The sequence below is a fragment of the Protopterus annectens genome, chromosome 1.part2 (assembly GCF_019279795.1).
Source record: "Protopterus annectens isolate FY-2018-M chromosome 1.part2, PAN1.0, whole genome shotgun sequence".
NCBI lineage: Eukaryota > Metazoa > Chordata > Ceratodontiformes > Protopteridae > Protopterus > Protopterus annectens.
In genome coordinates, this window is record NC_056727.1 from 1,018,331,228 (window position 1) to 1,018,348,711 (window position 17,484).

Sequence of the window (17,484 nt, forward strand, 5' to 3'; positions counted from 1 at the left end):
GTAATACATTAACAATGTCATAGGCAAGGTACAGCTGTATCTACAACAAAAATTCCACCGAAACTATGAAGACAATAACGGTTTAATGCTTAATAATCCACAAGTTTCACATAAAATTTCATAAATCCATGAACAACTAAGCACTTTTGCCAAGGTTAAAAAACCATAGGCATCTTCAGAGTTGTTCGTTTACAATGCATTCTCCCCTTTTATACAACTTCCTTTACATTAATTAACCAATCACTCAATCCAGTCAATAATCACTTAAAACACAATAAACTGATTTTTAACAACTGCCTGATCTACCAAAAAGGCTTGTCAAATAATCAACCATGCCCCCACAGTAAAAACACATCAAGGTATACATAAAACTTCATTTTTTCATTGGTGCATGTAATATATGTTGCCTTCACTAAGCATTCATGTACAATGATGTATAAATTAATATTTCATATAAAAATTAATTATACTTTCATTACTTGATGGTACTTAGGATGTGCTAAAAAAACATATAAATAAAAATACAATTGTATATATGTATCAACAAAAAATGAAAAATAAACTTATACAATTCTTATTATATAAAACTAAGCAATTCTCCCCTGTTTTATTTTTAAAAAAGGCTTTATAGAAATAAAGTCATTGAGTCCTGGCGGACTCGTTGCATTAGTCCGTATCTGCCACAGGGACTCATGTGCCTCTAAAATGGACTCCCAATCTCCACCCCACTTATTGTCAGTAATTTTATCAATGACAAAGAATAAACCTTACTAAAATTCATACACTGTCTAGAGTGCAAATATAAGGCATTGTGTGGATCCTTATTTTTAATAGCTCTCAAATGCTCGCCAATCCTGTCCCTTAATCTACGGGTGGTCTTCCCAATATAAAAACCAGGACAGGAAAGGCAAGTGGCCACATAGACCACTCTCTTAGAATAACAATTACCTTTTCCTGGACACTTCACCGAAACCCCAAATCCACCAATGTCCACATAGAGTCCATTATTAATATACCTACAATACCTACAATTCTCGCACTTAGACATGTACGAGCCCTTACTAAAACCCACATGGTGTGCCTCCAATATATTTTTAATATTGCTACCCCTACTGTGTATTATTTTTGGCTTAGTGCCTATAACTGAAAACATATTCTTGTCAAAAATAATGTCCCACCCTTTATTAATAATTCCCATAACTTCAGATGTTCTATTACTAAATTGTAAAACCATGCCCGTGGTTCTAGACTCCGTCCCATTTGATTTGTCTACTTGTAAATAGCTTTCCATAGCCAATATCGGTTGAAAATTATTCCATCTTTTCTTTTCTACCTCCTTCTTCACTTTTATTAACAATTTAAGGGGGTACCCTCTCTGCAAAAACATTCCAATTAAAGTATAAATTTCTTCTTTAAATTTACCTTCCTCACTGGTCAACCTTGAAATTCTCACCATATGTCCTTTCACCGCACTACGTTTTTGAAATAGGGGATGGTCACTAGTGAAAAACAACAAACTATTGGAATATGATTCTTTCCTGTAGATGGAGCTTTGCAAAATGCCATTTTCCACACTGAACCTGATGTCCAGATAGTTAATGAATTTCAACTCCCACTTATACATGAATTTCAGAAACTTAGTCGTCCCATTCAAAAATTCAATATATTCAATAACTTCCTTAGCCTTCCCTTTCCATAAAATCAGGATGTCATCCAAAAATCTATTGTAACTCAAAATATATTGAGCAAATTTGGAAGTTAATACATGTCTACTTTCCCAATTGAATAAAACCAAATTTGCAAAAATGGGGGCACATTTTGCCCCCATAGCTACCCCCGATATCTGGTGGAATATTTCATCTTCAAACACCATAAAATTGTTTTTTAAGAATAATATCCATGAATTGTACTATTATTTCAATTTCCCCCATATCCATATCTGACAATTGGTGAATACTGCTCTTGAACATCTCTATACCAATTGAATGAGGAATGACTGAAAATAGATTAACCACGTCAATACTTAAAAAACTAATAGAATCATCTATTGAATGGCAATATTTAGATAGCCTTTCAAGGCAGTGCCAAGAATCACGGATAATGTGTGGAACCCCCTTAACTAAACCCCCCACCTTCCTTTCAACCCAAGCTGCAAGGGGCTCTGTTTTTGAGCCCCTTGCGGAAACTATTGGTCAGAATGGAGGGTTAACAACAGTTTTATTTGTTTTTGGTATCCCAAATAACTTTGGGATTACAGGCTTAGAAACAGTTAGAAATTCCTTGTCCTTCAAATTAATTCTTCCTTTCAAAAACTCATCCTCAAGAATAATATTCAACCATCTATTGGCCAAGTTGACCTCATTTCTAGAAACCTGTAAGTAAGTGGAGTTATCATTCAAAACTTTTTTTATCTCCGTATTATAATCCATGCTTCACATTATTACCACCCCTCCCCCTTTGTCTGGTGTCATAATGCAAAGCTGTTTATCAGAGGCCAATCTACTCAAAATTTCTTTTTCATTTTCAGTCAAATTAAAATCAGTAACACGTTTCACTTTATTCAAATTTCTGATTTCTCTCTCTCGCAGTATGTCTCAAACAACTGGACTTGAGCATTAGATGGTGGAATGAACACACTAGAATGTTTACATTCGTTCCTTCCACTAATTTCTATATTTTCTTCCTTGTCTTTAAAGAACATTCGAAGGTTCAGTTGCCCCGAGAATAACTTCAAATTCAGAATTGTTTTGGCCACGTTGACGTTAGTTGTTGGAACAAAAGACATTCCCTTTTTCAGAAGACTAAAATAACCTTCCGTAACATCTAATTTGGGATACCAAAAACAAATAAAACTGTTGTTAACCCTCCATTCCGACCAATAGTTTCCGCAAGGGGCTCAAAAACAGAGCCCCTTGTGGCTTGGGTTGAAAGGAAGGTGGGGGGTTTAGTTAAGGGGGTTCCACACATTATCCATGATTCTTGGCACTGCCTTGAAAGGCTATCTAAATATCGCCATTCAATAGATGATTCTATTAGTTTTTTAAGTATTGACGTGGTTAATCTATTTTCAGTCATTCCTCATTCAATTGGTATAGAGATGTTCAAGAGCAGTATTCACCAATTGTCAGATATGGATATGGGGGAAATTGAAATAATAGTACAATTCATGGATATTATTCTTAAAAACAATTTTATGGTGTTTGAAGATGAAATATTCCACCAGATATCGGGGGTAGCTATGGGGGCAAAATGTGCCCCCATTTTTGCAAATTTGGTTTTATTCAATTGGGAAAATAGAAATGTATTAACTTCCAAATTTGCTCAATATATTTTGAGTTACAATAGATTTTTGGATGACATCCTGATTTTATGGAAAGGGAAGGCTGAGGAAGTTATTGAATTTTTGAATGGGATGACTAGGTTTCTGAAATTCACGTATAAGTGGGAGTTGAAATTCATTAACTATCTGGACATCCAAAAAAGGAAGCCAATCTGGTGGTCCCCTGCCATAAACATACTTTACAACAAAAGGAAGAAACTTTTGCAGAAAAGAGGAAAATCCCAGGATGCAAAAAACTCCCTTACTATCCTCAGTAAGAAACTGAGATGCCTCATAAAATCCTCCAAAGCTAGTTATGAAAATAAAATTGCCAAAGATTCCAAAGACAACCACAAAGCATTCTATAACTATGTCAAGAATCTAAATGGCAATGCTCAGATCTGCTCTGAGCTAAAACAGAATGGCAATAAATATACTGATCCAAAGGATATTGCCAATATCCTGGCAGATCGATTCAGTGCCAACTTCACCCTCCTCTCACCCCTAAATGGCCCATCTCAATACCGGAAGATTGCCAAATTCCAGTAATAACGGCCACACAGGTACAAAACGCACTCTCTAAAGCCAAGAATACAGCATCCATGGGACCAGATGACATCCCGGGCTGTGTACTACATGAACTACAATATGAACTGGCACCTCACCTAAGTGTCATGTTTAATCATAGCCTCACCTCAGGTTTCATTACCCACTGAGTGGCGCAGAGCTACAGTTATCCCAATCCACAAGGGGGGATCCACCTTGGATCCCGGAAACTACCGTCTCATCAGTCTGACAAGCCTTATCTGCAAGGCCATGGAGCGTATTATCATGGAACTTATAAACAAAGACATTGGCAACCTTCAAACACTGGACCCCACCCAGTTTGGGTTTGTGAAGGGCGATCTTGTCTCCTGAACCTGATTGACTTCTTTGAATCAGTCTCCAGAGCCATGGACAAGGGTAAGGTGGTCCACACAGCCTATCTAGACCTTGCGAAGGCCTTTGACACCATCCCCCACTCTGGAATCATAGATAAACTTACTAAGTTGGGTATTAATCCCTATGTCACCCAATGGGTTGCTAAATGGCTTACTGATAGAACCCACACTGTAAAAGTAGCTGACTCCAAATCCAGCTCCAGACAAGTGACAAGTGGAGTACCTCAGGGTTCAGTCCTGGGGCCGCTCTTGTTTGGCATCTACTTCTCTGAAGTACAGGTCAACACTAAGGGACTCTGGCTAACAAAGTTTGCAGATGACTGCAAACTGGGAGCCATTATTGAATCCCCAAATGATGTGGATACTCTACAAAGGGCCTTACAGAAACAGATGCTTGGTGCCAGAGCCATGGGCTCAAGCTCAATGCCAAGAAATGTATTGTTATCCCCTTTGGGAAAAAACATGTATCCATGAATTACCATATAGGTGGCAATACACTAAACACAGAAAGTGTGATAAGAGACTTAGGGACACAGGTGGACAGTGGTCTCACCTTCGATAACCACATCGCCACAACAGTCAGGAAATCCTTCTATGTGGCACACCTCATCATGAAGGGCTTTTCATCCAGAAAAAAGGAGGTCATTGTCCCACTGTACTCATCCCTCATTAGACCCATTATAGAATACAACGCCCCATTTGGCATGTACCTCTCAAGACATCTGCAACAACTGGAAAGGCCTCAGAAATACCTCACTAAAAGAATCACAGGCCTAAAGCAGATGCCCTACGCTGACCGCCTTAAAAAACTCCAGCTATACTCTGTCGCATATCGTCTACTCAGAGGTGATCTCTGCTTAACATACAAGGCCATGTCAAACCCAGAGCTGTTGGACATGCTACACTTAAAGAAATCCCAATCCCTCAGAGCTACACGCTCCAGGGATCTAAACCTTGTCATCGCAATAAACAAAACATGCTGGAGGGATAGGTTCCTGACCCAGAGACTCCCCAGACTCTGGAATAGATTGCCCATACATGTCAAGCAGAGTGCCTCTTTGGACCTCTTCAAGAGGAACCTTGTCGTTTGGATGGGAGAAAGGAAATTCACCCCAGGGATCACGTCAGTCGCCCTGCTAGACAGGGGTCCAGGAAAGTAAATAATGTGGGAAGAAATAGCCAGGGAATTGTTATGGCTAGGCTTGTATAGGCCCTAGGGCTGATAGCCTAGTACCAACCTATGAACCTATGGACATCAGGTTCAGTGTGGAAAATGGCATTTTGCAAAGTTCCATCTACAGGAAAGAATCATATTCTAATAGTTTGTTGTTTTTCACTAGTGACCATCCCCTATTTCAAAAACGTAGTGTGGTGAAAGGACAGATGGTGAGAATTTCAAGGTTGACCAGTGAGGAAGGTAAATTTAAAGAAGAAATGTATACTTTAATTGGAATGTTTTTGGAGAGAGGATACCCTCTTAAATTGTTAATAAAATTGAAGAAGGAGGTAGAAAAGAAAAGATGGAATAATTTTCAACTGATTTTGGCTATGGAAAGCTATTTACAAGTAGACAAGTCAAATGGGACGGAGTCTAGAACCACGGGCATGGTTTTACAATTTAGTAATAGAAAATCTGAAGTTATGGGAAATATTAATAAAGGGTGGGACATTATTTTTGACAAGAATATGTTTTCAGTTATAGGCACTAAGCCAAAAATAATACACAGTAGGGGTAGCAATATTAAAAATATATTGGAGGCACACCATGTGGGTTTTAGTAAGGGCTCGTACATGTCTAAGTGCGAGAATTGTAGGTATTGTAGGTATATTAATAATGGACCCTATGTGGACATTGGTGGATTTGGGGTTTCGGTGAAGTGTCCAGGAAAAAGTAATTGTAATTATAAGAGAGTGGTCTATGTGGCCACTTGCCTTTCCTGTCCTGGTTTTTATATTGGGAAGACCACCCGTAGATTAAGGGACAGGATTGGCGAGCATTTGAGAGCTATTAAAAATAAGGATCCACACAATGCCTTATATTTGCACTCTAGACAGTGTATGAATTTTAGTAAGTTTTTATTCTTTGTCATTGATAAAATTACTGACAATAAGTGGGGTGGAGATTGGGAGTCCATTTTAGAGGCACATGAGTCCCTGTGGCAGATACGCACTAATGCAACGAGTCCGCCAGGACTCAATGACTTTATTTCTATAAAGCCTTTTTTAAAAATAAAACAGGGCAGAATTGCTTAGTTTTATATAATAAGAATTGTATAAGTTTATTTTTCATTTTTTGTTGATACATATATACAATTGTATTTTTATTTATATGGTTTTTTAGCACATCCTAAGTACCATCAAGTAATGAAAGTATAATTAATTTTTATATGAAATATTAATTTATACATCATTGTACATGATTGCTTAGTGAAGGCAACATATATTACATGCACCAATGAAAAAACAAAGTTTTATGTATACCTTGATGTGTTTTTACTGTGGGGGCATGGTTGATTATTTGACAAGCCTTTTTGGTAGATCAGGCAGTTGTTAAAAATCAGTTTATTGTGTTTTAAGTGATTATTGACTGGATTGAGTGATTGGTTAATTAATGTAAAGGAAGTTGTATAAAAGGGGAGAATGCATTGTAAACGAACAACTCTGAAGATGCCTATGGTTTTTTAACCTTGGCGAAAGTGCTTAGTTGTTCATGGATTTATGAAATTTTATGTGAAACTTGTGGATTATTGAGCATTAAACCGTTATTGGCTTCATAGTTTCGGTGGAATTTTTGTTGTTTTTTCTGTTTTGCTGGTCATTGACCAGTTGCGTTGTGTTTACAGCTGTATCTACACTTATTTCCCAGATCTGTATAACAGTGATTGCATATGCCTCACAGCTTATAAGGCTGAGGGTTGTATGTAGATATATGGTGATTGACATCACCTGTTGTAGAGTGGAGAATTGTAAGTTTAGTGGATTGGAAACACCTCCATTTGCTAATAACTACACCAGGGAATATTCTGCAACCAGACACACTGAGATTACTACACACACACACACACACACACACACACACACACACACACATACACACACAGATCCCCATCAAGTTGTGGCACCACAGCGTTATGCAGTTATGGCTGTTGGCACGGAACTGCTAGTGTGAGGAGTGTAACATGGTACCTGTACAGTGAATAACATTACATGCCCTTGTGAGGAATGGCAATGGTGGGTGTAGTGGGTATGACATATGACAGTGTCATAATAGTCTGTCACATACAAGTTTACACACTGACAACCACTGATATACAGACCACAGACCAATGCACATGTGCACGCACGTGCGCGCGCGCGCACACACACACACACACACACACACACACACACACATACACACACACACACACACACACACATGCCAGTACTGAGATCCGTAGGTTCATAGATTCATAAGGATGTACTAGTTTAATGGTCATGAAGGCTCTACAAGACTAGATCAAGGAAATACCCTGGCATTAGGCCACATGACAATAGTCTCCAGTGTGGCTAATGAGTATAGTCACTGCAGTGATCCCCATGAGGTGGGTATTGTATTCCCCATCCACCCATCCAGATTTCTATTGTGTAGCCATTGATGTGCACTGCTTCACATGTATGTGAGGTATATTCCATACCATGGACAGTGTCTGGGTTGTGAACCTCTTTCACAAGCATGTCCTTTGGAGTGTGTGTGTGTGTGGTTGAGGTCTCTGGTGAATGTTGTCTGGACAAATTGGTATCTTCAGATGTAGCATTCCTGGCCCAGTTTGGTGAGACATAGCTGTGTCACTCAGGCAGTGATCGCACTTCCATAGATAGTATGATATGGGGATTCATTAGAGTTATTGGAGTCTGTCCATACAGGGCATGTGTGTAAGGCCTGGTATTCTCTTTGTGGTGTACATTTGCAGTCTCTACAGTTGTTGCAGGTGTCCAGTGGGGTACTTGGCAAAAGGGCCACTGTACACATTGATTGGGCTACTGAGGGGAGGGTACAGGGTGATTATGGTCATTTACTTGCTGGATAACACACAGTCAGGAGATGTAACACATCAAAAAACTTTCTGATGTCAGTGGCACTGTTGTAGTCAACAGACAGCTCACTGGCATCCTGTGTTCCCCATTCTGTTATACCATCACGGTTCAGTGGACTACCAGCAGTGTATTACTTCATGTGAGCCATGGTGTTCTCAAAGGTAATGGCAGTACATCTCCTGGTATTGAGATAATGCCCAGGGTTCTGACAACAGTCATAGGTCTCAGAGAGACCTTTGTGCATGATGTCAACATCACATGGGGGGGGATGTTTGCACCCACCTTACAGTTCTATGCAAACATTGCCAGCCAGGGTGGCTTTGTGTTGGCCTGCACCTCAAAGCTGTAGATCCCAAACATGAGAGGACATTTGTCCACACACTGTGGGACACCACTCATGTCTCTTCATCAGTTTGACATGGAGTCCACTACATTCACACCATGGTTTCTATCTGTGAGGCAGTTTGCGAGAAAACTAGTGATATAGGGGTTAATGCCTAGCTGATTGTGTTTGTGTTTAATTCCTGAGTGGAGAATGGTCTCTGAGTATTAGAAGGGCTGCATATCTTGTTACCTATTCCATACTGCCACATAGTCATTGCACATGGCGCAACACTTTTAGGCCTGTAGATTGTCTACACCTACCTCTTCAGTGGTTGACAACTGTTGGCCTTGTAATGTGGACGTTGGGACATATACTAGTTCATCAATATAATAATTTAGCAAAATCCGCCCGCCCAATGGATCCTGTTATTACACAATCACACCAACACCCTCACAGGATACTGTTGTCACACACACACACACACACACACATACACACACACACACACACACACACACACACACACACACACACACACACACACACATTTTACATTTACCAGGACTGAAAGTAGAACTCCTACCTAACTAGTTGTTTATACTAGAGTGTTATGTAGTTATTATCGCATGCGCCACAGAGCTTATAAGGATCAAGACTGCTGAAAAGTACTTCTAAGGTGACTAACATCTTCAGGACTGCTAAAGTGGGGCAATGAGCAGTGCAGTGGATTGAGAAGGCTTGTTATTTACCACATCTTACAGACACGTCTCTAAGTGTATGAGCATGCCCAGTATGACCTTCTATAGTACATGCGGGACTCCATTCCAGAAATTATTGTACTCCAGTCCAGGGATTTATGACCTCCACCTGTTAGTGCATGATATGTGGAGACAGCCTATTTAAATAAGGGAACTTTAGGATATACATAGGGGGTGATTGTGACTATATCTTACTAATATCTGAGGTGCTGGGGTTACACGGTTTGTTTGGGCAGATATTTTGTCTGCCATATTTGATGTTTGCCACTGTAATTTCTTGTTGCATTACCTCCAGACATACCTCCTCTGATCATCATGGTGATTTACCAGGGGAATACAGCCTGGATGATGCGCAAGCAAATATTATGGGCCAACTGCTAGGCATTCTTGCACAATCGAGCCTGTTGAGATGTGTGGCTACAGACAATTGACTACTGATGTTGTGGAAATGGTCAAGCACCTTGGTGATATACTAGGATGTTGGAATCTGTGTGAATTTTTGTTCTGGCATGGTTTGGTTACCAGTACATAGTTGGGTAATACAAGTCAGGCAGGATCAGGGTGACAGGTGGACTCCAGATAGATTTGTCGAGGATAATATACGTATTTCGGGGGGCCTGGGTCAGATATGTTGACCTGTAGCTACCAACTGTTTGTATAGTGGTCATGCCAAGGGTTGATCACACTTGAGGATCTTGTGTGTCTCACATTGTTTGACCAGACTGGAGGTGTGTGTGTCTGTCTCACATATATGTATACCCCCACATCATTTTGCTTGTCTGCCCACATTTTTGAGTCATGTTGTTGTATGGGATAAGTAATCATGGAAGGCTTTTGTTGTTCCCCATGGCTGTGGGTCAGATTTCTGTGGGTGCAGACAGCTCACCATCTTCCAGGGTTAGGACTCCCTGCAGTGTGTGCATTCCCCTGTTTAGAGTCCTAGCCATACCTCTGAACTGTAGAGGGTTTCACAGAATGTGCAGATTCATGACTCATATATCAGGTAAGTTACCCATACAGGTGGGATTTTCAAGCTAGTATTTTGCAACTCAGTCAGGGTTGAGGTTAGATATTAGTGACAGTAAATTTGCAGTTTCAGAAGTCTAGAAGGACGAAAGTGATCTTTGTTAACAATAGATTATGAAAATAGAATGTGATTTTTACAATTGATTTTTTACATGCAGTGTATATGTATATATTTATATATATATATTTTGATTGCTAAATGGATTAAGGTTGATATATTTCCAGCCATGTAGTATATTGTCTTGGATAAAATCACAGACTTAATAATCTCCTTAATAATTTGGTTAAATAAGAGGTACCACATCATTAGAAATTTTATTTAAAGTACATAAGGGTTATATTATTATGACAGCTACTGGGTAGGACAGGACCAGCTCGAATGTCACACTGATAGGGGAAGGGATGTGAATTTAACATGTGTACCAATAACACTTTGTTTTACAGCACAATAAACAACTCCCATGCCTGATAAAAAGTATATATATATTAAGAAAGCTTATGAGGAAATTATTACTCTATTTTTGTTTTACTTGGATCACTTGTCTGTGTGCTTAATAAAGGATTTTCGACTGGAAACAGACTGCCTGCCTTGCTTGGATTACTTCTGAATACTTAGTAATTCTGTACAATTATATATTTTTTATTATTACTTTATTTATTTTTTTTTACTTAAGACGAGTTTAAGTTCGCTACTTCTACTACTTTTGTCTGATTTGAGACAGTGATTAACTAGAGATATATGGACTGAAAATCTTCCACACAGAGAAGTTTCTTACACTGTTTAGACTTCATACCCTTCAGACATTCCATGGTAATACAACACTTTTCCACTCGATCAACCTTATTACATTATTAGATCTGAGTTTCACATGTGCCCTTCTATTTTGACCTTTATCACCCCATTATTTGTGGTTTTACCCAGATATCTGGGTCTCTCTGAGTTTGATAGGTATGCTCCTAGCATTTAGCAGCATGCTCTTTCTCTGCATTTTGTTGACTATGTTATATTGGTTTTATGGACTCCATGACACTCCCTAAAAGGGCACTATGTGTGAGCCATTGGTCTTTGCCAGAGGCCTGTAGGCCAGGTATGGCAGATGTAGGCCATCTGTAACAAGACAGTGCATTCTGATAAGCATATGTTCCCAGGCTACAAGGCAGGGGACATCCCTGGGATGGCACCAGTAAGTGGACTGAGCATTGCTGACACTTGTTTCAGTTTGTATTCAACCATCACTCTGGGTGATAGCTGGATGCTGCTCACAGATAGGGACATGTTACTGCATTTCTATGGGACTGTGGGGGGGGGGGGGTGGAGGCACACCTGCCCACAATATACATTTGCACAGACTGTGCTGCTATTTGCTTAACATTCTGGTCCCATTTAGCAGAGTGGTGTGCCCTATCTTTGAGAATATGGGATAATGGTATAGGCCAGAGGTCAGATTGTTGTTGCATACACATGTTTAGTTGGGGGGGTTCTTAACTTTCAGAGCCATACTGCCACTGGCAGACCTGCTGCAATATCATTGTGTAAAGGTCTGTAGGTGGACATTTTATGGCTTTTGGCATTTGAGGCCCTTTGCAAGGCATTTCTGTCTGGCTTTCAACAGCTGACCTGCTGGGTGAGGCTGCGGGTGAGTATGGGTCCCCCACTTTGATATCCATGCATGTGATTTATTACCCCCCAGTTATTTGGCTCACCACATATAATACCGTGGACTTTTTATTAACTACAGTGGTACTGCATAGTGTGGGGAAGCCAGTACTGTGCATACAATCCTTGCTGTCCCATATAGCTGTCAGTTGTCTGCTGCTATCCAATGCAGCCACCCCATTCCCTTGCATGCTTGCATGAATACCATAGATATGTTATCAGAACATTGTACACCATTCCTTTATTGTAATGAAACTGACTTACCTTGTTCCTGAGACAGTTGTGAGGACAGTGCTTGAGGGCTATGTCGGATGCATGCAGTACACTGCCTAATCATGGTAAGGTATAGGTAGTGTGATGTCTGGCATACATTTTAGGTTTTGTGTGAGTCGGAGAGAGAGATATCAGTTCCTGGGTCCCTACAGTGTCAGTGTATGTGCTACGCATTGCCTCTTTACCTAGGCCTGGGCATACTGGGCACACCTTCTTCTGCCTACAGGGGCAGGCACAGGATGTTTCTTCTCTGAGTCCCTTTGTGCCTGTGGTAACCTTGGCAATGGTGAAGGGCTGTGTGGCCCTTCCCCATTCTGTTCCAGCTGCAGCTATCTCTGCAGGATCATGTTGTGTAGCATGGCACATACTATGAACATGTGTGCACATGTAGCTGGAGCATACTGCAAGACTCCACTGGATGTCAAGACAGCGGAACCATGACGTTAGCATTCGAAACACACACTCTATAATGATCAATGTGTGTGAGTCTGCCTCATTATGGCATTCTTTTGTGAGTGTGTGTGCATTTCTGATGGGTGTCAACAGCCATGGTTCCAGTGCATAGTCAGCATCCCCCAACATATGGCCGTACGGGATGTCCCCAATAGCAAATGCCTGATACAGCTGTGAGACATGTCAGGTGTTTGAGTCATGGTAGCTTCCAGGGCTGAGAGTGCACACATTTGTGATAATGCCTTTGGCATTGCACATGACCTGCCAGTTGATGGAGGGGAACCCCTTGCAGTTTACATAGACTCTGCCCCGTTCACCGGATGGTGCTTTGATGTGAATATGCGTACAGTCCATGGCACCCAGTACCTCTGGATAGTCTGCTACACAGCAGAAGAGATGCATATTACTAGCCCTCTCCTCACGGGTGGTTGGGAATTGAATGTGCTCAGTAGCATGTGGTCGCATGGCATCCAGGAACTGATGGAGTATCCTAGATGTGGATGCCTGTGAGACCCCCATGATATCCCCAGTAGGCCTTTGGAAGGTACCTGTATCTAGCATTCATAAGGCTACACATACCTTGGTATCCACTGGGATGGGTTCCCCTCTTTTGGCTCTGGGTGTGAGGCAAGGCCGGCACAGGTCAATGATTTGCGGAAGTAGGTCTCTGTCCACCCTGTAGCGCTCTACTATCTCCAGATCATGTAGCCCCTGGTAGGTTACCCTGGGCATGAACACTCTTCTCCTCCTCCTCATAAGTCTGTGGTGGTTGTCAGCATTATCCTCTTCCCTACCTTCAGCTGCTAGCACATATTGATGGAGTAAAGAGGCAGCAGCCTCTAACATTTTTAATTAGTTTTGCCAGTAAAAAAATCCCCCATCTTTGTACACCGGTGGTGTAGATTTTGTGGGAAAAAAAAACAGACTGAAAGGTGTTTGCATAGTTTATAGTAGTGTGCTAGAGCTGCTGGCTGTGTAGTTGGCTGACTATAATACATTTCACCTAACAGCTATATTACTGGCATTTAACTGGCTGTATTCTGCTATTTCCTTTTTATTTTTTCTTGTTCCACTTGTCAGTTCCTTTTTTTTTTGTTTAAGTCCCAGTGCGCTGCGCACACCCATTTAGGCAAGGAAAACACAGCTAAACAGCCTCAGACACACCCCCTTGCTTATATGTACAAAGTGCTGCCATTTCATGTTTTTTTTTTTTTTTTTTTTTTTTTTGTTTAAGACCCGGTGCACACCCGTTTAGGATGTAAACAGAGGTATATAGCCTCAGACACACACCCTTGCTTAGTTGTGCTTAAATAAGTGCAAACACAGGCCGTAGAACTCCAGTGTGCTTACAACAAGCATGACACATCCCCTTTTCATGTTAGTTGTTCCACCTGCCTATACGTTCATATTAGAGCACCTACATGGTTAGCTGCAGGTTTTGGACTTAGAATATTTTGTGATTCAGTAAATTTCCCCTCATTTGCATACCCCACCATCTTAGTCCATAGTTACTGCAGTAAAATGGACCCTTTTCCCTTGGCAACCACTGTTCTTTGGTATTGTTTTAATTCTGCATACCATACACTATAATGGCAAAATGCAGCTTTCCCTTAAAATTGGATTTTCTTTTTTCTTTTTTTTTTTTTTTCATTTTCGGCACAAGCCTGTTTGTGCGTCACTGCCCTATGCTTAAACGGACGAGATCGGCAAAAATTTTTTTTTTGATTTATGAGAATTCAACAGTTTTTTTATGCCAATGCCAATGGCCTTATATTTGGCCATTGGCATGCCTAATGAACATAATACATGCTTTTTTATGAGTTGTCATGCCTCCGTTTTGTTATTTGCAGAAATGTACATGGTTATTAACTGAATACATTTCTGCACTGACAATGTTCTTGCACGGAGATCTGGCAGCTTACTGAATTGCTAATTCACCTCATTTGTATGTTTTTCACCAGCAAATGAGGTAATTAGCATGTTGCAGGGGTTTTCATGCAAGAACAGTGCAGAGAGGCTCGTGCATGCTAATTCAATGGCTAGGCTTAAAAATGACCTACATTGGCAATTAACCTAGTGCTTACCTTAGGGCCTATGAACCTATGAAATGTTGTATGACTGAGACTAAGAGTATATGGGAACTAAAAGCCACTGGACAGCAAGAAGGATAACAATATGCTGCATTTATCTGTCAGCTGATGTACACCAAAAATAATCTGAAAAATATTGATGGAAATGGTATCTTTTCAAAAAGGTATAGATTTATATTTAGGAAACTAAAATATTGTAAGTAAGGGAGAGGACACAGAGGGTGGCCTAAAACTGGAAAGGATTCCAAGGAGATGAAGATACTGGACACATATAATAACATTTTAGAATTAATAATGTTATTTACTTCAAGAGATTTGATTCCAGGGCATACATTTCATTCTTACAGCTACCAGTTAAGCTCTAGGATCCATAGGACATATATTACAGTTGTGCATTCATATATGTCTGCTTGTTCTCACACTCATCAAACTGTAATTTCAAGTCCTGCAGCTATAGAAAAGGAATTAAAGCTAAATGAGAGAACCCCATTGGTAAGTCTCTGGCCATTACAGTGCATTATCTAAAACAGGAGAGACTTAGAGCTCGGTTTGAGTAACAGATTTGCAGAGTAGATGGCAGACGGACGTTAACTGGAGTAACACTGGTACAAAGGTGGAATGAGACCAAGTCAGTTTGAGTGAAGAAATTAAATTATGTACCTCTAAACAGTTGCAGAAAATCAAGGAAATGTTACAAGGGTGGAGATATTGGAATGTATACTTGGAAATGTTTAAATAGGAATTCAGAATTTATCAGGAATGAAACAGAGGGATGTGAGGAAAACAAAATACTGGACAAAAACTAGATATTTTATAAAGAGTTTCTAATGGACATGTATTCTGATCTTGAGTAGTGTGTTGCCATCACCAAGAATGGTGCCTGGATACCAAAACAAGATCATTAGCTTTACCAGTTGACTAAGTAGTTGATGTCATTCAAAGGGGAATCCAGTATGTATTAGCCTTTCGAGGAGAAGGAAGATAAGACTTCCTTTTTCACCAGGGATGGATTATATCTCTCATACCAGGGCTTCTGCATAATGACTAAAACCTTCGCTGCCCTTACCGAACCTTTTATATGCATAGCCTCCCTACTGGACATTACTACCCAGCAAACTCAGACCTAAATCTGGACAATATCATGGTGGCACTACTCAGTGCTGCAAGTCTAAACAGACAGGTACCTGAATTTGAGGCCCTCACTAGCTCTACCAAACTTACAAGATTATCATAAGGTAGAAAAATTGCGATTGGTCTCCTAGCTCTAATATGAGAAATACAAGTCAAAGTGGAAATCGATGAACAGGCAGGGTGAATTCAGCACAAATGCCCAAAAACAAAATATATGGTCACAAGACCTACAGTGGAGTAGAATAAAAGGATTTGGAGGCTAATCCATGATATCTTAGAGGATGCCTTGATGATTAGAGAGCTAGACAGTTGGAAACTCAGCTGTGACCTATTCGATTAGGTAAATAATAGTTTCCATTTGATATATCTGCTACAAATATGTCACATTAAAGAGAAAGGAATGTACATTTCTAAGAATAACCTTTGAATGGGAAAGGTGAGAATGGACATGAAGGAATCTGATGAAGTACAGGGGCTGCATGAAATCCTAGAGAAATATGATACCGAGTTATAAAGGAGAAATTTGGTGAAACCAGAAATAATTACAATACTGATGGAGGCAAGGACAGATAATGCAGATATTATAACATTGGTAGGTACACTCCATAAAGCAATAATCAGAAGCAGAGGGAAAGCTAAGATTAAGTTACAGGTGTGGCAGAAGACAACAAGGAGAGTAATCGCTGATGATGGCTGGGAAGAAATTTGTAAAAGCATCCACAGACATGACAACATCTAGAAAGTTTAGAATATCTGCTTAGAAATGTCTACACAAATATTTGTATATATCAGATATGATACAAAATATGTTTTCTGAGACAAAGTTAGACATGCTGGAGATGTGAATAGAACAAGACACAAGATTAACAGCACATTTTGGGGCATTCAGGAAGTTCAGAATTTTAAAAGGAAGTTACATAATAATCTAATTTAACAATTTTTGGGTGGAAGTGGCAGATGCGAGAGACAAACGTCAGTCTCATTTTGGTGGAGGGGGTATAAAAAACAGGTATGCTTCAATGGTTTAATAACTTTACTGCTGATTGTTGCTAAGAGAAAAGTGACAAGGAGATGAAAAACAACACAAGATCTGAGAACAGAGGAAGAATCGCAGATAATGAATAGTATAAAGGAAATAGAAAGGGAGATTATGAAGTAGAGACCAAATAGATTGTACAGCAGAAAATGGAAACAGTGGGAGTCAGTACAAAAACAAGTTGAGAGTGGGAGAGATAACACAATGCATTGGTATAGACAGAGGATAATAAAATGGTAAAAGGAGCAAATAGGTTGACCTATGGATATCAGATGAATATCATACATAGAGGGGGAAATAGATTAAAGCATCAGATATCTGAATGCGTAAAAGTATTGTTAAAAATAATGCAACCCTTGGTATCAGTTAGAGCCCAATGTGTAATCTGGTATTATTTA